We start from the raw sequence: 23,574 nt of genomic DNA, 5'->3' as shown, positions 1-23,574 counted from the left end.
CAGGTAAGGATATAAAATAATTTTTCTAATTAAATGAAAAAACATACTTGATTTCTAACAGACTTTCCTATAACACTGTAAGATAATAAATGTTAAACAAAAAAAAATATTTATACACAAACTATAATTTATACCAGCGATTTCAACCAATATGCTGCAGCACACTGGTGTGCTGCAAGAATGTTTAAAACATGCAGTTCCTGACAAGCTAGTCAGGGGCACTGACCTCTTTTCCCCTTCAGGGGTGTCCGCCACATGCGGCCCAGGATGGTGATGAATGCGGCCCAACACAAAATTGTAAATTTACTTAAAACCTCTTTTTTTTTTTGCTCATCAATTTTCATTAGTGTTTATGTATTTAATGTGTGGTCCAGGACAACAATTCGTCTTCTGGTGTGGCCCAGATACCCTAAAAAGCTGGATACCCCGACGAGACTGTCAAATTAAAAAATGACAACAGCCAACACAACAGCTGTCTGGTGCAAATGAGTCAAAATCATACCTATTTTTTGGTCATATCAGCAAAAAATACATTTTGTGGTGTGCTTCAGAATTTTAGTAATTAGTTTACGCGTGCCATGAGATGAAAATGGTTGAAAATCACTGATTTATACCTCTGTTTTCTATAGCAGGGGTCCCCAGTCACAGGCCCATGGACTGGTACTGGTCCCGTCTGTCAGACCACAAGCAAAGCTGGCCAGATGCCTGAGCTCTGCCTCCTGTCCCCCAACATCACCCCCCTACCCCTGCAGCCGTCCGCAGTGGGTTAACTCACAGGAGCTGCACCTTCCCCACCGCCGTCTTCCATAAAACCAATCCCTGGTGTCAAAAACGTTGGGGACCCTGCTGCTCTACTGCATAAACATTCTGTTGTATGTTGCAAAGAATAATAAGATAAAAATATTTAAGGTATTTGAAATATAGCTATGATCTAATATAAAGTAAAAATATCTTAAAAGCTGAACGTGGGAGGCAGGGGTAGGAAGGGTAAGGGAGAGTTATAGGGGAAAAATGGGGACAACTGTAATTGAACAACAAGAATAAAAATCCTATTATCGTGTGAGGATTTGGGGGCATGAATATAATAAAGGGTGAATATAATAAAGCATAAAAAAAGTGCCTTTGATGGTCTCGTTAGTAGCTGGATGTGGTTGAGGAAAGAATCTGAGTTTAAGGATAGGTCAATAGAAATTTCCAAAACGGAAAAGCAAAAAGAAGACTGGGAGAAAAAAAAAAAGAAAGAAAGAAACAGAATATTTAAGTGGGACAACTATAAAAAGTGTAACATACATGTATTGGGAATAACAGAAGGGGAAGAAAGACAAAAGGAAAGATGAAATATCTGAAACATAATAACTGAGAAGTTCCTCAAATTAATTTCAGACACCAAATCAGAGATCCAGAGAGTTCAGAGAACACCAAGCCGGATAAATGCTAAAAAAAAACCCCAAAACAAACAAACAAAAAGAAAACAAACAAACACAACAAAACAGAAGAAAAAACCTACACCTAGTCATATCATTTTTAAACTAGAGAAAATAAAAACATCCTGAAAGAAGCAAAAGCAGGAAAAAACCCTACAGTGGAACAAATATATAAGGAATTATATTTAATTTCTTAGAAACCACACAAGCATTCCAAATACTTAAGAGTGTTGAAAGAAAAAAATCTCACAAACAGAATTCCGTATCCTGTTCAAATTATCTTTCAAAAGTGAAGGAGAACTTACTCAGGCAAACAAAAATTTGAGGGAATGTGTTATCGGTAGATTTGCCTTGCAAGAAATGTAAAAAGAAGTTCTTCAGAGTGAAGGAAAATGATATAGGTCAGAAACTCAGAACTAAATAAAGGAAGTGTCAAAACAGAAAATGATAAACATTTGTGATTTTAGTATTACCATTTATAATTTAACTTCTCTTTTTCTTTACTATGCTCAGAAGCTGATGATTTTATGTTGTCATAGCATCAGGTACTATGACCAAAACACAAAATTACCAAACGTGTTTGTGTAGTACTATGTAACGTCAGCATGTTTTACCAGACATCTTACACTGTCTCAAGGTTTCTTTTATAGCCAGGTTAGGAACTCTCTAGAAATCATTAGCAAGTTATTACTAGATCACAAGAAACCTAGTAGAGAATTTCATCCCTTTACTGTTTGCTTTAAGATGATACATTAAGTCTATAGTAGAAACAGAAGTTCAGTGTCAGAAACCGCTCAATTCTCAAACACAGAAGATGCTTTCTCTGAAGTCCTTCGTTTTAATAACAACATATCTAATAATTAAATAACATCACTATTAGTAAAGAACAGAATACTTTATAGCTACTTTATTTCAGATGTTATTTTATACAGTTATCAGTGAGATATCATTTGATACTTTGTATGTCTAAATTTGAAGTATTCTAATAATGTGTTAATGGATCCACCAGAAGACATAATTTAATGTTACCACTACCAAAATAACCACAATAACAACTTCCATTTAGAGAGTTCACATGCACTAAACCATGTTTTAATTTTTGTTACTTTTATTATTTAATGATAATCTAAGACTCACACTGGCATATAAGGATTTGGAGACTATGCTCTTTGAGTTAAAGTGCTGTACTTTTACTACAATTACTACTACCACTATGGTCACTACTAGAAACACTACTTCTATTAACCTCCCTGCCCAGGCTGTTAGCTTCCAACCCAAACTACTCTCCTTTTCCCCTGAAAAATGGAAATTCTCTCTTTGGCACTTAACTGTGGCTACTTCAGAACAATACTGTGCTATTTTTCAACACTTTACTTCCAGCTTTATTATCTTCCTTTTATACTAGAGAAAGATAGGTAACTTCAAGCTCAGGTCCCCTGGTTCTGCCAGAGAAATACGGGGCCCTCAGCTTAGTGATACTAGACAGGGAGAAGCATGAGGAAAAACTTTGAAGACAACTCAACACATTATATAACTTGTCAAATATTTTACCAACAACCAATAAACAGATTATTGCATATGAAAAATTACTGCTTAAGTTCCAAAGTCAGAGACCAAAAAAATAAAAAATAAAAAATGAAAACTGCAAATTATTTCCTGCAGGGTTTGGGTAAGCACAAAAAGCCAACTGATAAAGAAGACTTGCATCCATCATCGGATATGCGCACTCACTGCTCGTTCCAGGCCAGTGTTACCGACTGAAGACAACTACTGAAAACAAGTTATCGCTGGCAGAGATTCAGGTCAGGCGCTGTGGGGATTTGAGTCCTGACATTTACAGACTCTATAATCACACCCAGCTCCCATTTCTTCCTCTTAAGAATAAGGGGGTTGGACTAGATCGCTTCCATCCTGACCAGCTCTAACGCATTAGGAGGATGCAAATAAAAGTCTTAATGTGGGCCTTAAATATCTCCCCTCTATAAAAATGACCATGTGGGTATGTGTTCTGTTGGGCCCCATCTACGGCTAGTGTATACATTCCCATAGAACCTATCAGTTACTGCGCCAGAATCTTTAGTGCAAGAAGACACCTGTCTAAATGGCAAAGCCTATAGACATTTTAAGATATATCATCAAAGGACAAAATTTACTTTCACTATCAGTACTGCATTAACTAATCCTCTTAGAACTGCAAAGATTTATTAATAATTCATCCACTAGGACTTTTTTGCTATAATATCAAGATACTACTTTTTAAAAAATATCTTCTATATTTTCGCTAAATACTTCCCAGCATTATAAAGGTGGTTTTATCTCTTTTCTTTATTTAAAAAGGAAAATTCCTAAGGTAGGTTATTAAAAGTATCAGCTGGAGGAAAAAAATATCCTGAACACTAAGCTATATGTCCCACTGCAGGCTCAGTGGTTGTGTTCCTTGTTTTAAACCTCCTAAGGATTCAATACCTCTGCCCTCTCTTCATTCAAGACTCACCCTATGAAGTGAACTGATAGTGAGCTGTTTGCATTACAGACAAAGTAAACAGCCAAGAACTGAACTTTTCTCTTGGTCTTAAGCAGCAAATACACTTCAGCAGTTCCCCTCACTTCCCTGAATTTTATTGGTCTTCATGTTCATCTTTCCCAAAAGCACAATCATAAAGAGGATCATTTTTTTTTTTTGCCAAGAATCATTTTACACAAGGACTGCTTGCTCCATTAACAGTCTTTTATTCAATAATTCATCCTCTACATGTTCGGCATTATTCTAGGCACAGATATTCAACTGTGGCATTTGAAGAAGTGGGGAGGAGGTGGAGAGGGGAGAAAAGACAAAAAACAAATGATCACAAATAAGCCTGTAGCTTTAAGTGCCACGGGGTAAATTAGAAAAGGATGTTGTAATCAGGAATGACTTAGGGGCTAGCTACTTGGTATTCAGTGTTCGAGGTAGGCCTCTCTCTAAGGTGCTATTTAAATTAAAATCTAGATGACAAGAAGAAGGCACCCTGGGAAGATGGGGAAAAGCATGTTAGGCAGAGCAAATAATGCAAAGGTCTTGAGGTCTCAATGAGTGTGATTTATCCTGGGAACACAAAAAAGGCGTGGTTGGAGCACAATAAATAAGAGAAAATGGAAAGAGGTAAAGTCGGAAATATAGACAGGGGCATAAGGCTTCACTGTGAAAGGCTTTATAATAAAAGGTCTAAGGATGTCATTCTAAGTGCAATGGTAAGTCACTGGAAGGTGTCAAGCAAGCAAGTAACAAAATCTAAATTACTTTTAAAAAGACAAATTAGAGAACAGGGTATATAAAGGAGGCTATTGTAGAGGTCCAGAAAAGAGATACTAGTGGTGTGACCTAAAATGGTAACAGCAGGTGAAGAAAGGTATAGTTACTAGAATACTTACTGATGGAAGTGATATGTCAGAGGTGGTGAGGGAAAGAAGAAACTAAGTAAAAAACCTTAGTTAAGATTTTTGCCTTAAGCAACTCAGTGAGCTGACTAGTGATGTGGTTCCTTGAGATGGGGGAGGCAGCAGACAGAGAAAGATCAAGAATTCTGTTTTGGCTATATTCAGCTTGAGACATCTGTTACATGGAAATGACAAGAAGCTGCTGAATACACAAGTCTAGAGTTCTGAGTCCGAGTCAAGCTTAAAGATACAGATTTGGGAGCCATCAGCATGTTCTTGACAAAGAACGTTATAGAACTAGCTGAGGGCATTTAGGCAGAGAGAGGACAAAAGAAGGGAACTCAGCACTGAACTGGGGACTGGACTTTGGGGTCTTGCAGAGGAAATGAAATCAACAAAGGATAACTTAGAAGGAAAAGGCAATGAAGTGAGAATAAAACCAGGAGGATGGTTGACCTGACTGGTGTGGCTCAGTTAGCTGAGTATTGTCCTGCAAAGCAAAAGGTTGCCAGTCCAATTCCCTGTCAGGCACATGTCTGGGTTGCAGGTTTGGTCCCTGGTTAGGGCGCATGCAAGAGGCAACCAAGTGATGTTTCCCTGTCACATCACTGTTTATCTCCTTTTCTTTCTCCTTCTCTTCCCCTCTCTCTCAAAAAAATAAATAAATAAATAAAATCCTTTTTAAAAAAGAAAATACTATGCTAAAAGGAACCCCAGGAAAATGGTTTCATGGAAACCAAGATAAGAAAGAGCTTTAAGAAAAAGGGAGCTACCATCTGTATGGAAAACTGGTAAGAAGATAAGAACAGAAAAATCTACTGAATTTGGCAACACGGTGACCTTGAGTTGAGGAGTGTCAGAAGAAAGATGCAAACAGAAACGGGGGTAGAATGAATGCAAGAAGAAGAAAACCTTAATAAGAAAATGTGCACATTGACGAAAGAGGACCCTTTCAAAAGGGTGGCAGCTAGAGGTGATAATAATTGGAGGCAATAAGATATGGTAGAAAGGAAAAAACTGAGAAAGCAGGGAAGCAGAGTAAATGAAGAATGAAGCTGTGAGGTAAAATACTCACAGCCCAGCTGGAGGGGCTGATAGAGCACCTGACCATTTCATCAAAAGGAAAGGTAGGGCGGAGATGCGGGCTGTTTTGGTGGTAGAAAAATATGGGAGTTCCCGCATGACTGCAGTTTTCTCAATCAAATATGAAGCAAAAACATTATTGAAATGAGGTATGTAGTATGTTTACAGAGAGAAGAGAAAGCAAAAAAAAAAAACTCTTTGGAAAACTAAAAATTAAACATACTAGGAAAGATGAAAAGTGTAAATTGGGACTGCAAGGCAACATTCAATGACCATTTGAGATTTGCAGCTATGAAAAAAGTGGAAGTGAGACCAGTATGCCAACAGAATTTCTGCTTAAATGAAGGCCTGCAAATAGGGCAATAATTGGATTGAAATCAGTACTTGCCAGACAGGAGTACCACTGAGGGAGAACTGGGTAGTCACAAGGAAGCGCGTAGAATGAGACTGTGGAGTTTAAGTCAGAACTATTTGAATCATTCTATTTTGAGGCACATAGAGGTCACACCAGCAATTTTCTCTTCTTTTGTTAACTGCTTACCTTTATCAAATCCTCATTTGATAACAGCACTGCATGTAATTAGAGCAGTTTTCCAACATTATCTACTTAAATATTTTTATATCATGATGTCTCAACTGCAGTGACTAGAGAGTAAATTTTTTCCATAAGGACTTTCTGCATACGATGACTAGTATGCATGTTAAAACATCACAAAAGAGGGATGTATGAAAATATCATTGAAATATCAACTAACTTTAAACCAGATGAACCAGAAAACAAAATATTCATACACCTGGAAATACAACTTTCTCCTTTCCTCTCTTCAAGGAATACTTGAAGGATTACCATGGGCCAGAAACAGTGAATGAGACTAAGGTTAAGGGACTTACACAATGAAGCCTTACACTCCTGCTTATAGGGTCTGACTAGTTTTTGGTGAATAAAGGGCAGGAGGGCTTAAGGAGAGAACATAGATAGGAGAAAAAAGGCTTCCTCCTTTTTTCTCTGTTCATCTTTCTCCCACACTACAGGCTGCTAGAGGAAACACTGTTCTGATGTCATCTTTAAGACACCAATGTCAGAATGAGACTCATCATACACAAGATGCTCAGTGAATATATACTAAAATTAGAACACCTCTGCAAAGATACAGAAAACTGATGGTCCCGGAGAAAGCTAGTGCATATAGGGCCAAACACCTTCGTTCCTGGAGGCTCTTAGAAATGAACTATATAAGGAAGACCAGCTCTTAACCTGTGAGGTTGCCAGGAGAGTATCAAGATCAGTTCCCCAAGACAAAATCACAATGAATCCCCCTGATTACACTGTAAACTCTACAGGTCAGGAACTTTCGTCAGATTTGTTTACTGTTGTGTCCCAAGAGCCTATCAGAGCATCTGCTGAGGGAAGTCCCCGTCCTGCAGAGTCCTCCCAGCAGTCGTGGATGAAGAAATAAATTGTACCAAACACGATTTGCCTGTCAGAAAAAAGGGGTGGCAATTCCCTCTAGAATGCCCCGAGCCCTTCTCTGAAATGGCTTTTATTGAGAACAATATGTGCAAGGTATAATACAGCATACATGCAAAGCTTATCAATCTACATCAGAGGGCCACAGATAACAATAAAAGGAACACACAGATCAGCCTTGGGTTAGGGTCTGTTAGACACACTGATGCCAAACAATCATTAAGGCATGGTCCAGGGACTCAGGAATTTTCCTTCCTGCCCTGAAGTCAGGCACCTGGTTTTTCCTTTCAGGGTGATGAAAAGCAGAGCAAGTTCTAGTGGATACAATGCATTTCTTAGTCTCTATTTCCCATGGGAACCCTCGATGCTAGTATCGGGTCATGCACCTCCCAGCATTCCTAGTATTCCAGTCGAGGCTACAGGCAGGGCCTGCTCAAGCAGGGCTACAGTTCCCAATACGACACAAAGTGGTCCACAACAGTCTGTCACATATCAGGTACTTGTTACACATTCGCTGAATAATTTGAGTGTATCTTCCGGATTAGGCAGATGAAGTGACTCATCTACTATGCTTATAAACTATGAATTTAAATCACCACTTTAAAATTAAATTTTAATCATAAACCCTGAGATCTTTCTGGTCCCAAAGTCCATATTCCTTTCTACTACACCATGTTGCCATTATTTAGCATAGATAGTATGTTGAGTGATTCCTGAAACACTTATATTAGAAAACTTGTCCCAAAGATATAAACAGTTTGTTACTGTCCAATGGGTATTAGTTATTAACCCATAGCAGACAGTAATAAGAAAATAATGAACTCCTCACCAGTGGCCTCCTTTTTAGAAAGACATGCTCTAGCAATTATGAGATGTGACCCTGGGTAAAATGTCACTCTCTGAATCTTCCATTGTTCCTTTGTAAGGCTACCATATTAAAACTATCTTTGGTTGTATCAGAATTAATTAGCACATGTAAAATGTTTAGTACAATGCATGACACTTAGTAGAAATTTATTTAATCCTTAACCTTTCTTCTTTCTTTCCCTACTTTTGGCTATAATAGTAATATACTGAGAGGCCACAGAGCATACTGGTTAAGAGCATACACTCTGAAGGAAGAACATTCAGATTCAAATCTTGGCTTGGCTAGTAAATAGCTGTGTAACCATGAATAAATTAGCAAACCTTTGTCTCTCAGGTTCTCATCAGTAAATGAGGATAACAGTATCAACGTCATGGAGTTGCTGTGAGAACTATGAAATAATATATAAAAAGGTTTAGAACAAAGCCTGGCGTTAAGTTAAGCATCAAGTAAGCATTTACTATTTTTATTACCCTGAATGACTCATCAAATTGTTGACCCTTCCACCTTGACTTGTATACATTCTTAAGCACAGGCTTTAACTTAGTAAAACTACCTTTCATCACAGCATTCACTAAGGAAACTTTTCTTATTTTCTATTGAAGGAAATATCCAGTCTACTGTGAGGGACTGTAAAGCGTGCATGCTTACTGAACAGAAGTTTCCCTTTCTTTCATTAAATAGAAATGAAAGCTTTGCACATAAAATAATTGGACTTCTTTCCTTTTTATTGCCTCACTTGCAATAAAGCTTTAAGTGATTGCAAAAAAAACATTTAAAAATTTAGAAATTCCCTGAAGGAAAAAGAAATGTTGCAATTTACTACAAGCCTCTAACTGAACCTGAAATATGGTTTTCTGCCACAACTTACACACTCTTTATCACTACAGTTACTTTAATAATGGACAAGTATTAAAAAGCTGTTGCAACTTCAAGTGGTTCCTTCTTTTAGGGTTGAGGTCATGTTAGTATACAGTTTTTTAACTAGCAAAGTAAAGTTACTATCATTTTGTTATTGTTCTCTACAAAACAATAATTCTTATTTTAGCTATTCTTTTTTAAACAAGGTAAAACAGAAGAAAACAAACCTTCTTGGCTAAAAGAACTTTTATGTATTAGTCACAATTATTTCAAGCTATTTAAATTACTTACTCATTTAAAGATAAACTCTCAATTGCTAAGAATTTTTTTTAAATCCTCGCCCGAGAATATAATAAGATTCTAAAGACAGGAAGAGAGAGGGAGAAACATCAATGTCAGAGAGAAACACTGACCGGTTGCCTGCTGCACGTACCCCTACCAGGACCAAACCTGCAATCTATAGAAGTATGTACCCCAACTGGGAATTGAACCGACGATCCTTTGATGGACAGGACCATGTTCCAACCAACTGAGCCACACTGGTTAGGGCTTGCCAGGATTTTCTGTATATTTAATTAGCACCAACTAGTAAAAATGTTAGTTTCTATGCCCACCTGATTCTTTTTTTAAATGACAATACCAGGTTTTTGTGAAAATGCAAAGCACCTGTAACTATCATACAATACTACAGAAAATATAAATTGGTAAAATTACTTTGGAAAACTCTTTGGCAGAAAAACTGAAGCTGGACATATGTACTCCCTATGACACAGCATTTCTACTTTTAGATATATATCCAATAACCTACATACATATGTTCATCAAAGACATGTACAACAATGTTCATAGCAGCTTTATTCATCAAAGTCCTAAACCAAAAACTACTTGTGCCAGCCATCAGTAGAATGGAAAAATTAAGTACAGCATATGTCAACAACACGGTCATATTTAACAATAAGAAAGGAACACCCAAAAACACAGATGACACAATAATTAGCAAAGGAAACCAGACACAGAAATAGTAGGTGGTGTATGATTTCATTTACATAAAATTAAAAGCAGATAAAATGTATCTATATTGACAGAAATCTGAATAGTGATTATCTTTGGGAGAGTGTTGAACAAGAAGACCAAGACAGTGAGAGGTACTAGTAATGTTTTAGATGATGATCTGTGTGTTGGTTACACAGTATAAATTTGCAAAAATTCATTGAGATACAAACTTAAGATCTGTGTGTTACAATTCAATAAAAAGGATAAGAAATGAAAGGAACTAACTTAACTTCTAAAATAAAATCTTTATGAAGTTAGAAAATGTCACTTTCAGATAAATATATGCTCACAATATATTAATTATAAAAGTTTTAAAAACACCCTTAATTTTCTCTTTAAAAAATAAGATATCTTGAAAACAGGACATCCTAACAGCAATTTCAAGTGCTGCCTAGAGTGACATTTTGTAACACTGGCTTTACTGAGAAAAAAGATAAAGTCAAACTTCAGACTCTAAAATGACTAACTCCAGCAGCTACTGACTGAGTACTCTCTTGCACTAGTTAGTGGCTGTACTGATTAACTCACTTATATGCGATAGGTTAGACTATTTAAAGAAGAAAGCCTAAAGATTTAAATAGTTATTTAAGGATTGTTCCACTGTGGTGAAAAGCTGGCTTCCAAATAATGCCTATTTATAAGAAAGTAACCTAACTCACTCTGTATAATTAAGTGGAAAAAAACAAAAAACAAAAATGTCTACTAGACTGTCCAAGACAAAAATTCTATCACCAACTAAAAATTACTTTTATTAATACATAAAATTTTCACAATTTTTCTCTAGTCTCTGTACCAAGACATACCATAGCTATCACCATCAAAGCAAACAGTTTTCTTCTCCCTTTTTCCTCTTTGCAAAGCTCATAACATCAATTTAGACTGTTTTCTTACGTTTTAGTATATAAAAAGTGATATGAAAATCTATGAATATCTCTATACAATAAATATTGCTTATATTTGGTAAATTTCTATCAGGTGTGTATCTTAGCTTGTTTATTGAATCAAAGAAAGATATTCTTAAATTAGTTTTTTTGCTCTCACTTATACTGTAGCCAACACGACTCCAGAACTCATCCTTAATCATACCCTTTCCGTTCAAACACATGACAAAGTATAAGCGAGAAAACTCGTAAGATTAGTCAGGCTCAGAATTGAGGTGAACATTTTCCTGGAGCAGAAATCAAACAGAAAGGCAAAGCAGAGAGTGAAACTGAAGTCACTGTCCTGCACAGCCATATGGGCAAGAAAAACAGAGTATCAGGGGATTCTGAATCTAGTCTACTACTTTCACTACATGAAAGGGCAAACGCAAGGTTTTCCAAAATGATCTTCAATATCATATGATTTCACTCATACGTGAAACCTAATTAACAGACTGAACTAACACGGAAAACGGTGACAGACACACAGCTGGAGAGCAGGATGATGGCTAGTTGTGGGGGGCGGGGCGGTGACAGGGGATGGAGGGATTGAGCAAAAAGGTCTCACGGACATGGACAACAGTGTGGTGACTGCTGGGGGGAGGGGGTATAAGGGGACTAAATGGTAATAAAGATTAATTTTTTTAAAAAAACCAAATGATCTTAAGTAGAGGCATGTTACTGCCAATTCAGCAGAATGTTCATTTCTTATTAGCGAGTTTAGATTTACGTAACAATATATGTGGTGCCCTACTGCAAAATCTTAAAAATGTTTAATATTGTTCTAATGTGGCTTAGACATATTCTGTTCCAATAAAAACTATACCAAGAACATCCCCTTTAGTGGTCAATTTAACCATGTTTATCAGGATAAACAGTTCTCACCTTTTTCTATATGTGTCTAAACAACCCTTTTTATTTCTTTATATTTTTTAAGTCATTTAGAGAAGAATAAAGGAGAGTAAAAAGCCACATTAAAATTTTCAATAAGAATTGAAACACAGAAAACGGAAATTTTAATTCCATGTGTTTTTGGTTTTGACAGTATAAAGACCTGAAACATGGAATATTTTCTGAACGAAACATGCATAAACCTGGAACTTATCCGTCTTGTAAATACTGATTTCAGATCTCTAACAAATCATCACTTCTGGTTTGTCTTACTCTTGAATGATAAAAAAATGACACTTTAAAAAACCTTGAAGGCCAGTAATTTGTTGAAGAGAGAATGGCCATTTCTTTGCTCCACAATTACAACAAAAAAATATACTGCAAGAAAAGAAGATGATACTGTCACATGGTCTGATAGGAATGAACCTTAAACGCATTATACTAAGTAAAAGAAGCCACTCACAAAATACCACATGTATTAAGATAGCATGTATATGAAATGTCCACAACAGACAAATCTAGGGAGACAGAAATGTTAGTGGTTACTATGAAGAGCAACTGCTAATAGATATGAAGTTTCTTTTGAGGGTTATGAAAGTGTCCTAAAATTGGACAGTGGTAATGTTTGTGCAACTTGAACAACAAACTAACACCACTGAGTTTTACATGTTAATGCGTAAATTTTATAATACGTGAATTATATCTCAAAAAAACTGTTATTTAAAAATAACATAGTAGAAAAATTTCTGGAAAATGTTGTGAGAATGGTTTTTCCACAAACTGGAAATAAAAAGACTACCATGACCATGTTTCAGTAGTAAAAATTTCAATCCAGTTTGAGGAATACCAACATTCTTCGAGGAAAGCCTTTCACTCCCACAGATCTAGTGTCCTTGCGCCCAGCTCCTCTTCTTTTCTCAAGGAAAGAGGGTTAGAAAGCCAGGAAGTAAGAAAGAGAATACTGGGGAAAGCGGGTCTGATAAACAAACCTCTCCACCTCAACATCTTATCCTCAAAACCAAGAGTATCACCTGGATACCAATTCTGAAAAGAAATCTGTTATAATCTTCCTCTGTTTATCTACCACACACACACATCTGTATGTGGCAAAACAGCATAATATGAAAACCACAACAGTACAGTTTCATTATAAACAAGATATGATATCCCCTATCAATACCTGATGTACTAGATTATTTAAAAAACAGGATTTAGGAAGGGGAAAATGTGAAACTAATAGAGAAATAGAAACGGAAAGAAACACATGCTACCAGGGGACCCCCTCTCCCCCTTACCTGAGCAGCAGGTCTAAAATCCGACAAAGTCACTGTTTGGTAGCACATTTTTTTAAACTAAGAAAACAGTAAACTATTGAGTTCTACACTGAAATCCACAATTAGTTCTTGATTTGCTATCACTAGTAACAACGTTTTAATATAAAATGACAAGTATCAGAGTAAAGAATTTAAATTTGAGAAACTATATACTACAAAATGGACTGATTGCATACAGCATTTCTCAAACCTATAATATGATGATGAGATACCCTTTTCCACAAAAAGGAACCAGGACTTCCTAGTAAAATAGCTGAAGACAGTTCTGGGGCAGTCAATGTAAAAGATGAGCTTAAAAACAATTAGCATACCTAATATCAAGGAATTATCATACTACGACAGCTGCCTCACAAAAAGACTCAGGAGCCAACCTCAAGAGCTTCCATGACAGGGTAATAACAGCAATAAACAGGAACACACCATATATGTTTAAATTGAATGAATACAAAATGAAACAAAAAGCCCTAACTAGATACAACCAGATGATGCTAATTAATCAACTCGTTATTCTGAAAACTGGTAAATTGACCACTTCTCATATATGAATTACACTACAAAGTAACCAAAACTAGTAAAAATTTCAACTACTAAATGAAAAAGAAACAACAGAATTATGATATCACCATTCTGTGACCCCTGATGAATTGCTGGAAAAGGTACTGAGGTAAATGGGCTAACATGTCAAGAAGAGATATAGACAGACATTTGGAAATAGTACCACCACAGTCTAGCTTAAATAAAAGTGGGAATCCAATGAACTACCTCTTTATAGGAAATACAAAGGACAAAAGAACGATGGAGATACAAATCAGCAAAATTGATATCACAGGAAAAGAAAAAGACCCCATTTTTCCCATAAGTAAACTAAAAGAAAAAAAAGAGTGAAGAAGACATTTTTGGTTAAAAAGCTCAAAAGACATACCAACTAGATCTTCCTTTTGATGCAAACTAGAAAACTAACTTCTATGAGACAACTGAAAATCTGAAAACTTTATAGGATATTTGATGAGGAGTAAGAAATGACTGTTTTGATCAGAGATCCAAAATGGCAGAGTAGGTGGAAGCTAACACTAAACCTCTCAGGACCAAACAGGAATTACAAATAAACTATAGAAACATCATCCTGAGTAACCAACTGAATACTATCTGGAGAGAAGCACTGCAACAAGGACAGGAAGAAGAAACTACTTCACCCCAACAAGACTGATAAGGAGTATGAAGGTGCAAGAGGGCTGGGTGGGCTCCCACAACTGACCGTTGAAGTTCAAGATAGATATTTCAGATCCCAGGGGTTCCCCCCGAGAAGTGTCAAGTCTAAACACCAAGCTTGGCTCCCCAACGTAGAGTGCCAGAAGCAGGAAAGGAACCCAAATAACTTCCAGCTATGAAAAGCAGCAGGGTTTCTATCCACCAGAGACGCAGAGAGCCTCTTAAAGGGCCAACACACAACATATCATTTGCAGTCAATTACCGCGGGCACCAGCAGAAGGAGGGCAGAGTGGGCTAGAGACGTTTGAGGAGAATCTGGGGTGGTGGCTCTGAGAAGAAACTGAAGGAACAGCTGCCAGGATCTGTGGGCTGAGTCATTCCCCATAATGCAGAAGCCATCTTTCTTGGGAAGAGCACGCCCCTCCAAGTGGCATCTGCCTGGGAAAAAGCAATAGCCCCACCCTCTGGACTCGGACTCCCTCTCCCCCTTCCCAGTGGAGATTAAGCCCAGTTGCTCAGGAGAACAGCTGGAGGCTATTTAAGTGATTATGCCTAACAGAAAGCCTGCAGGCCAAGGCAGCTCTCCGGAGCTCTAAGAGTTTAGCTGACCCTTCTCAGGGCCTGGTGCTAAAAGCTGGCTTTGGTGAACAGCCTCGTTCTCTCTGCACACACAAAGGCCCAGCAGAAGGAGCCAAAAGCTGTTGATCACTGACAGCTCCAAACAGGATGCCCAGAGTCAGTCACAGGCAATGTCTAACAAAAGTCTGAGTCAGAATCTTTGCAGATCTACCTAATGCAGAGAAAGAAACATAAAGCGGCAGCCAAAATGGGAAGGCAAAGAAACAGGCCCCATATGAAAGGACAAAAGAATTCTCCAGAAATAGATCTAAATGAAATAGAGGTAAGCAATTTGTCAGATAAAGAGTTAAGAGTAATGATTATAAGAATACTCAACAGCATGAAAAAAGACATAAAATCCTCAAAAAAGGAACAGTCAGAAACAAAAAAATGTAATATATGAAATAAATCACATACAGGAAGGAATAAACAGTAGGTTAGAGGAAGTAGAAGATCAAATCAGTGATTTGGAAGACAAGGTAAAAACAAAAAACAAAAAACAACTCCCAATCAGAACAGCAGAAAGAAAAAAGAATTTTTAAAAAATGAGGAGAGTTTAAGAAATTTTTGGAACAACATGAAGTGTAACAACATCCGCATAATGGGAAAATCCTAAGGAGAAGAGAGTAATAAGCAAGGGTTTGAAAACCGATTTGGAGAAATAATGACTGAAAACTCAGACACACAAGTCCAGGAAGTGCAGAAAGTTACAAACAAGATAGATCCACACCAAGACACATTAAAGGCCTACACCAAGATACATCATAATTAAAAAGGCAAAGCTTAAAGACACAGAGAGAATCTCAAAAGCTAAGAAAAAAGTAGTTAGTTAACTACAAGGGATCTCCAATTAGACTGTCACCTGATTTCTTAACAGAAACATTTCAGGTGGGAAGGGACTGGCATTCAGTAATCAAGGTATGAAAAACAAGAACCTATAACCAAGGCTACTTTACCCAGAAAGGTCATCATTAAAATTGAAGGAGGAATAAAACAGCTTTCCAGACAAAAAAAGGCTAAAAGAGTTTGTTATTACCAAACCAGCAATGCAGCAAATGTTAAGGGGCTTGCTTTAAGATGAAGAAAAAGAAAAAAAAAAAAAGAAAAATAGTTAAAAAGTAAAATGGCAATTAATGTGTATCTATCAATAATCACTTTAAACTGATAAGAACAGATACTACACTTGATCTTAGCCAAAAGGCCGAGAAGCAGTATCAATAATCACTTTAAACGTAAATGGCTTAAGTGCTCCATTCAAAAGACACAGTAGCTGAAGGGGTAAGAAATGAAGACTCATACATATACTACCTCCAAGATATCCACCTAGAATGAAAGATACACACAGACTAAAAATAAAGGGATGGAAAAAGATACTTCATACAAATGGGAAAAAAAAAAAGCTGGGGTAACAATACTTACATCCAACAAAACTGACTTTTAACCAAGGCTATTGTTAGAGACAAAGAAGTGCACTAAATAATGATAAAGGAAACAATCTAAAAGGAGGATATAAACCTAATAAACATTTATGCATCCAACATGAGGGCATCTAAATGTGTAAAGCAAATCTTGAGAGATATAAAGGGAGAGATCGGCAGAAATACAGTCATAATTGAGGATTTTAACACTCCATTGACTTCAATGGATAGATCTTCCAGACAGAAAATCAAGAAGACAGTGGGCTTAAGTGACACACTACATCAAGTGGCTTTATCAGTATCTACAGAGCATTTCACCCTGAAGGAACAGAACATATATTCAAGTGGACAAGAATGTTTCCTAGGACAGACCACATGTTAGGACACAAACAAGTGTCAATAAATTAAAGAAGACTGAAATCATATCAAGCATCTGCTCTGATCACAATGCCATGAAAACAGAAATAAATCACAAGAAAACTGAAGAAAATGCAAAGACATAGAGATAACACATTATTAAAAAAAATGAATGGGTTAACAATGAGGTCAAGGAGAAATCAAAAGATACTTTCAAACAATTAAAAATGAGAACACAATAATCCAAAATCTGCAGGACACAGAGAAAGCAATCCTAAGGGGGAAAGTCATAGCATTACAGGCCTATCTTAAGAAACAAAAAAAAGCTCAAATAAACACTCTTAACTTGACACTTAAAGGAACTTGCAGAACAACAACAAAGTGCAAATGAGTAGAAGGAAGGAAAATACTAAATATCAGAACAGAAGCAAACAAAACAGAATTTAAAGAATACCACAAAAGATCAATGATTCCAAGAGCTGGTTCTTTGAAAAGATAAACAAGATGACAAACCTTCAACCAGACTCATCAAGAACAAAATTAAGAGGACCCAAATAAATAAAATCAGAAATGAAAGATGAGAAATAAGAACTGACTCCAAGAAATACAAAGGACTGTAAGAAAATATTATGAACTATATGCCAACAAACTGAACAACCTAGGTGAAGTGGATAAATTCCTGGAAACATACAATCTTCTAAAACTAAATCAGGAAGAATCAGAGAATCTGAATAGAAAGATTAGACCAAGTAAGATTGAAGTGGAAATCAAAAAACTCCCAATAAACAAAAGCCCTGGACTGGATGGGCTGGATGGCTTTAAAAATTTTACCAAATATTGTTGGAAAACCTAACACATCTCCTTCTCAAACTATTTCAAAAAATTCAAGAGACGGGAAAGCTCCCAACTTCATTTTACAAGGCCAGCATTATCCTAATCCCAAAACCAGATGAAGACTACAAAAAGAAGAAAATTACAGACCAATATCCCTGATGAACACTGATACTAAAATCCTCAACAAAATATGAGCACACCGAATACAACAATACATCAAAAAGATCACAGGCCATCATCAAGTGGGATTTATTCTGGGAATGCAAGGTTGGTACAACATTCACAAAGCAATAAATGTGAGACTACACATAAACAAAATGAAGGATAAAAACCACATGATCATATCAGTAAATGTAGAAAAAGCATTTGATAAAATCCAACACCCACTTATAAAAACTCTCAGCAAAGTGGGAATAGAGAGAACACACCTAAACACAATAAAGCCCATCTATGACAAACCCAATGCCAGCATCATACTCAGTGGGCGAAAACTATAAGCATTCTACTTAAAATGGAGAACAAGACAAGGGTGCTGCTTTCACCTCTCTTATTCAACATAGTACTGGAAGTCCTAGCCATAGCAATCAGATAAGAAGAAGAATTAAAAGGCATCCAAACTGGAAAGGAAGAAGTAAAACTGCCATTATTTGCAAATGACACCATACTGTACATAGGGAACACTAAAGATTCCACCAAGAAACTACTAGAACTGATAAATGAATTCCATGAAGTAGCAGGACACAAAATTAATATTCAGAAATCCATTGTATTTTTATATGCCACTAATCAACTATCATAAAGGGAAATTAAGACAGTAATCCCATTCACAACAGCTTCACAAAAAAGTATACACCTACAAATAAATCTAGCCGAGGATATAAAAGACCTGTACTCAGAAAATTATAAGACACTGAAGAAAGAAAATGAAGAAGATACAAATAAGTGGAAGCACATACCATGTTCATGGATGAAGAATTAATATCATTAAAATGTCCATACTACCCAAAGCAATCTATAGATTCAACACAATTTGTATCAAGATTCCAATCGCATATTTTACAGACCTAGATCAAATATTTCAACAACTTACTACAAAAGGCCACGAATAGCAACAGCAACCTTAAGAAAAGAAGAACAAATCTGGAAGAATCATTCTACCTATATCAAACTATAAGAATAGTAATCAAAACAGTATGGTACTGGCATAAAACAGACACAGACATAGATTAATGCAACAGAAGAGTAAGCCCAGAAATAATCCCATGCCTTAGTAGTCAATTAATACTTGACAAGAAAGCAAGCACATACAGTGGACTACAGATAGTTTATTTAATAAATGTTGTTGGGAAAACTGGACAGATTCTTGCAGAAAACTGAAACTAGCCCACCTTCTTACACCACACACAAAAATAAATTCAAAATTGATTAAAGACTTACATGTTAGACCTGAAACAATAAAAATCCTAGAAGAAAACATAGGCAGTAAAATATCAGACATTGCTCTTATTTTTTTCTGACATATCTCCCCAGGCAAGGGAAATCAAAGAAAAAATAAACAAATGTGACTACATCAAACTGAAGTTTCTGCACAGCAAAGGCAACCGTCAACAAAATAAAAAGACAATGCACAGAATGGGAGAATATGTTCACAGATGTATTTGATAAGGGATTACTATCCAAAATTTATAAAAGAACTTACAAATCTCAATACCAAAAAAACAAATCCAAATAAAAAATAGGCAAAGGATCTCAAAAGACTCTTCTCCAAATGGATATACAGATGGCCAACCCATATGAAAAAATGCTCAACGTCACTAATCATCACAGAAATGTAAATTAAAAAGCACAAAGAGATATCATGTCACATCAGTCAGACTGGCTATCACCAATAAATCAAAAAACAGTAAGTTCTGGCGAGGATGTGGAGAAAAGGTAACCCTTTTGCACTGTTTGTGGGAATGCAGATTTGTGCAGTCATTGTGGAAAGCAGTATGGAAATACCTCAAAATATTAAAAATGAAACTGCCTTATGACCCAGTGATTCTACTTCTGGGAATTTATCCAAAGAAACCCAAAAGACTAATTTGAAAGAACTAAGCACCCCAACGTTCATCACAGTGTTATTTATAATCACCAAGATATGGAAGCAGCCCAAGTGTAGATGAATGGATAAAACAACTATAAGATATTTACAAAATGGAATACTACTCAGCCATAAAAAAGAAAATTTTACTCTTTCTGACAGTGTGGATGGACCTGAAGGACATAAGGATGGACCTGGAGCAAAATAAGCCAGTCAGAGAAAGGCAATAACCATATGATTCCACTCATATGCAGAATCTAATGAGTAAACTGAAATAACTAGCAAAATACAGGCAGACATAGAGAGAGCAGGCTGACCGCTCTCGGGGACAGGGATAGAAGGTGGAGGAATTGAGCAAAAAAGAAAAAGGACTCATGGATATGGACAACAGTGTAGTGATTGCATGGGAAAGGGGAACATAAGAGTGATAAAAGGTAAGAAAATACAATAAGAGGAAGACTTCCAGTCAAGATGGTGGCATAGGTATACATGACTTGCCTCTTCACACAACCACATCTACATTACAACTAAAATATAGATCATCATTCAGAACCACCAGAAATCAAGTTGAATGGAACTCTGAGAACTACGGAATTAAAGAAACCACATCCATCCAGACTGAGAGGAGGGGCACAGGAGTGAAATAGGCTGGTCTTATACCCACATGTGGCAGATAAAAATTCAGAAGGGATATCTCAGGAGTAAGGAGTCCCAGCCCCACACCTGGTCCTCCAGCCCAGGTTACCAGTGCCAAGCAGATAAGTCCCCACAAATTCTGGCTGCAAAAACCAGCAGGGATTGAGTCAGTGGAAGAAACTTCTTAAAAAATCCAAGCAGTTCCTCTTAAAGAACCCACACACAGACTCACCTACTCACTCCCCCTGAGCTCCAGCACCAGGGTAGCCCCTTGAAAGGCACTAGTTGTATACTAAGAGAAACTGAAGTGTCTGGCATCAGGTGAGCAGAGGCCACTGTGCCTTTTCTAAACTGTCCCTGCACAGACCCACAGAGTCGGCAAGCCACTGCTGTATCTGAGACTCCATCAATCTGGGTAACACTGTTTGACTAGCCTTGGAGATCCCCAGAGACTCCACCTCATCTAACTTACAGGCCCATCCAAGCTGCTTTTCCATACAAATGGCTGGTCTTGGCTCATGCTTCACAACTACCTAAAAAACCAACAGCTGGCTTCAGTAAGCCCCAGGCCTGGCACTAGCAGCAGCCAGCCTAGATTAGCTTGGCTTCGCCTGGCAATCTTGAAGTCCAGCACCAGTAGCAGCCATCTCAGAGCGCTTTATAGCTCAGGCATGGTGGCCCTCAGCAAAACACATGTTACCTTGGCCTGAACCACCCAGGTAACTCCAGGGCCAATGCACCCAGTGAAAAGCTACAGACTACATTGGAGCATCACCACCCAGCCCCATGCACAGCTGATCCTCCACAAAAGGAAGACGTTGGTGGTCAGTGGTCACAACCAATCCTTGCAGCTGCTAGCCTGGGTAAATCCCTCTCACTGATCTGCCAATGGCAACCAAGGCTCAACTACAAGAGGAGGGTGTACTCGACCTGCATGAGGGCACATCAAGTACCCAACTTGGGTGACAGGGGAGGCTGTGCCACTGGACCCTACAGGACACCTACTACATTAGACCATGCTACCAAAACAACAGAGTCAAAGCAGCACATAGAAACAAACACAGGGAGGCTGCCAAAATGAGGAGACAGACAAACATGGCCCCAATGAAAAGACAGATCAAAACTCCAAACAAGAACTAAATGAAATGCAGATAAACAATCAGAGGCAGAGTTCAAAACACTGGATATAAGGATGCTCAGAGAACTTACTGAGGAACTCAGCAGCACAAAAAACATCCAAGTTAGAAACACAGTATATACCAATTGAAATAAAGAACAATTTACAGGGAAACAACAGTAGAGTGGATGAAGACGAGAACCAAATCAATGATTTGGAACATAAGGAAGCAGAAACAACCAATCAGAACAAGAAAAAAGAATCCAAAAAAATGAGGATAGTGAAAGGGGCCTCTGGGACAACTTCAAGCAGTCCAACATTCATATCATAGGGGTGCCAGGAGGAGAAGAGCAAGAGCAAGAAATTGAAAATCTATCTGAAAAAATAATGAAAGAAAAATCCCCTAATTTGATTAATGAAATAGACATGTAAGTTTAGGAAGCACAGAGAGTCCCAAACAAGATGGATGCAAAGAGGCCCACCCCAAGACACATCATAATTAAAATGCCAAAGGTTAAAGATAAAGAGAGAATCTTAAAAGCAGCAAGAGAAAAGCAGTTATCTGCAGGGGAGTTTGTGTAAGACTGTCAGCTGATTTCTCAAAAGAAACCGCAGGCTAGAAGGGACTGGCAAGAAATATTCGAAGTAATGAAAAGCAGGGACCTACAGACAAGATTGCTCTACCCAGCATATCTATCATTTAGAATTGAACGATAAAGATCTTCCCAGACAAGAAAAACTATAGGAGTTCATCATCACCAAACCATTAGTATATAAAATGTTAAAGGCACTTATTTAGGAGGGGGAGAGGATCAAAACTATGAACAATAAAATGGTAAAGATGAGTATCTATCAATGGTTGAACGTGAAGGGCAGACTAAGCAAACGGAAGGAGCAGGGAGAAAGTTATGGATACAGAGGGTGTTTTGATGGTTGCCAGATGGGACAGGGTGTGGGGGAATGACTGGGAACGTGAGTGGAATGGGTGTTACAAATGGGTTGTTACATAATAGCCATGGGGATGTGGGGTGCAGTGCGGGAGATGGAATAGACAAAGAGCTTATACACACGATCAATAGACATGACTCAGGTATAGGGATTGCCTGAGGGAGTGGGGAGTGGGGGTTGCAAGGTGGTGGAGTGCAAAGGGGGAAGAATCAGGACAAGTGTAATAGCATAATCAATAAAATATCATTTTTAAAAAATTTCTGTGATTGAAAGGAGGTGAAGGGATCAGTCAAAGGACATTCATGAAGGACCCATGGGCAAAGGCAACAGCGAGGAGACTGATTATAGAAGTGGTGGAGATGGGCAAAGGGGTAAAAGTGAAATAACTGTAATAGCATAAAAAATCGAAATAAATAAAATATGAATAAAATAAAATTTCTAGGAAAAAAATTACAATGAAAAATTTTAAAAATAATAAGCAAAAAAAGAGAAATGACTTTTTTAAAGTATATATGATACTGGCATCATGTTGTTTTTAAAGAGACCTTATTTTTAGAGAGATATAATGTAATATTTATAGATGAAATAATACAATTTCTGGAATTTGTTTCAAAATAAATATGGGAAGCTAGAGTAAAATTTGGTCACAAGTTTATAACCAAGGAAGCTGAATAATAAGTATGTATATATTTGATATATTCCACATAGTAAGTTTAAAAAATTTTTGCATATCTGGACTAAATTTACATTTACAAATACAATAAAGTTTAAGAAATAAATCCCAATGATTTATGATCTTATAATAAAGGTAAATTTATATAAATATTGTAACAATCTTTCCCTGACAATTACTTCCTTTTTTTTTTAAAGACTTTATAATGTCATTACAAATACTTGTTTGAACAATTCTCAACATCCTAGGGTCTTCCAAAATGGGCTTAAAGGGTCAACTTTTATTCCCATGTAGATCTTAATGACTCCTACTTGGTTTTCAAGAAACTCAAAGCAGGGAGGCAGTACAAACTAAGTATCAAATTC

At 37.1% G+C, this 23,574-nt stretch overlaps 1 protein-coding gene and 1 pseudogene across 5 annotated transcripts in view; both read right to left on the bottom strand.

Moving 5' to 3' along the window:
- The window catches only part of SMAP1 (small ArfGAP 1), a 155,300-nt gene that overhangs the window by 30,620 nt on the left and 101,106 nt on the right, over window positions 1-23,574 (bottom strand). The window lies entirely within an intron of this gene.
- LOC129068080 (uncharacterized) lies at window positions 16,250-16,356 on the bottom strand (annotated as a pseudogene).

The sequence above is a fragment of the Pteronotus mesoamericanus genome, unplaced genomic scaffold (genome assembly GCF_021234165.1).
Source record: "Pteronotus mesoamericanus isolate MK-2021 breed Mesoamerican mustached bat unplaced genomic scaffold, CSHL_Meso_final contig_20, whole genome shotgun sequence".
Lineage (NCBI taxonomy): Eukaryota > Metazoa > Chordata > Mammalia > Chiroptera > Mormoopidae > Pteronotus > Pteronotus mesoamericanus.
The sequence above is the reverse complement of the archived record's forward strand: the minus strand, read 5'-3'. Positions and strand labels throughout refer to the sequence as shown.